Raw genomic sequence first — 1,935 nt, 5'->3', positions numbered from 1 at the left:
ATCCGTCCCTGGATCCCACAAAACCAGCCCTGGATCTCATTAATCCATCCCTGGATCCCACAAATCCGGACCTGGATCCCACAATCCGTCCCTGGATCTCATTAATCCATCCCTGGATCCCACAAATCCGGCCCTGGATCCCACAGTCCGTCCCTGGATCCCACAAAACCAGCCCTGGAGCCCACAGTCCATCCCTGGATCCCACAAAGCCGGCCCTGGATCCCACAAATCCATCCCTGGATCCCACAATCCGTCCCTGGATCTCATTAATCCATCCCTGGATCCCACAAAGCCGGCCCTGGATCCCACAAAACCAGCCCTGGATCCCTCAGTCCATCCCTGGATCCCACAATCCGTCCACTGATCCCATGAATCCATCCCTGGGATCTCACAGTCCATCCCTGGATCCCACAATCCAACCCTGGATCCCAGAAATCCATCCATTGATCCCATGAATCCATCCCTGGACCTCGTGAATTCAACCCTGGATCCCACAAATCCATCCGTTGATCCCACAAATCCATCCCTGGATCCCATGAATCCATCCCTGGATCCCACAAATCCATCCATTGATCTCATGAATCCATTCACTGATCCCATTAATCCATCTGTGGATCTCATTAATCCATCCCTGGATCCCACAAATCCATCCCTGGATCTCAATAATCCACCCTTGGATCCCATGAACCCAGTCCTGGATCCCACAAATCCACCCCTGGATCCCACGAATCCATTCACTGATCCCATGAATCCATCCCTGGATCCCACAATCCACCCTTGGATCCCACAGTCCATCCCTGGATCTCATTAATCCATCCCTGGATCCAATGAATCCATCCATGGATCCCATGAATCCATCCCTGGATCCCACAATCCACCCTTGGATCCCACAGTCCATCCCTGGATCTCATTAATCCATCCCTGGATCCCCCAAATCCAACCATTGATCCCATGAATCCATCCATGGGATCTCACAGTCCATCCCTGGATCCCATGGATCCATCTGTGGATCTCATTAACCTGTTCCTGGATCCCTCAAATCCATCCACTGATCCCATGAATCCATCCATGGGATCTCACAGTCCATCCCTGGATCCCACAATCCAACCCTGGATCCCACAAATCCATCCATTGATCCCATGAATCCATTCCTGGATCTCATTAATCAATCCCTGGATCCCACAGATCCATCTCTGGATCCCACAAATGCATCAATTGATCCCATGAATCCATCCATTGGTCCCATGAATCCATCCATGGGATCTCACAGTCCGTCCCTGGATCCCATTGATCCATCCCTGGATCCCACAAATCCATCCATTGATCCCATTAATCCATCCCTGGATCTCACAATCCATCTCTGGATCCCATGAATCCATCCAAGGGATCTCACAGTCCATCCCCGTATCCCACAATCCATCCCTGGATCCCACAAATGTATTCACTGATCCCATGAATCAATCCATGGGATCTTATAATCTATCCCTGGATCCCGTGGATCCCACAAATCTGTCCCTGGATCCCATGAATCCATCCATTGATCCCAGTAATTCAACCCTGAATCCCACAAATCCATCCCTGGATCCCACAAATGCATTCACTGATCCCACAAATCCATCCGTGGGATCTCACTAATCCATCCCTGGATGTCATTAATCCATCTGTGAATCCCACAAATCCATTCACTGATCCCATGAATCCATCCGTGGGGTCTCATTAATCCATCTATTGATCCCCCAAATCCATCTGTGGGATCCCCCAAATCCATCCCTGGATCCCCCAAATCCATCTGTGGGATCTCACAGTCCATCCATTGATCCCCCAAATCCATCTGTGGGATCTCACAATCCCTCCCTGGATCCCCCAAATCCATCTGTGGGATCTCACAATCCATCCACTGATCCCCCAAATCCATCTGTGGGATCTCATTAATCC

At 50.5% G+C, this 1,935-nt stretch overlaps 1 long non-coding RNA gene across 1 annotated transcript; it reads right to left on the bottom strand.

Moving 5' to 3' along the window:
• Nucleotides 1-512: 512 nt before the first annotated feature.
• LOC108510501 lies at nucleotides 513-1,507 on the bottom strand. The gene is made up of 2 exons (XR_001878824.1): nucleotides 942-1,507; nucleotides 513-879 (listed from the first exon to the last, which is right to left on the bottom strand). It is a non-coding gene; the product is annotated as an uncharacterized LOC108510501 (long non-coding RNA).
• Between the last annotated feature and the right edge of the window lie 428 nt (nucleotides 1,508-1,935).

The sequence above is a fragment of the Lepidothrix coronata genome, unplaced genomic scaffold, assembly GCF_001604755.1.
Source record: "Lepidothrix coronata isolate B3197 unplaced genomic scaffold, Lepidothrix_coronata-1.0 Scaffold1116, whole genome shotgun sequence".
NCBI classification, from domain to species: Eukaryota; Metazoa; Chordata; class Aves; order Passeriformes; family Pipridae; genus Lepidothrix; species Lepidothrix coronata.
This window is presented reverse-complemented; position numbering and strand designations above follow the sequence as displayed.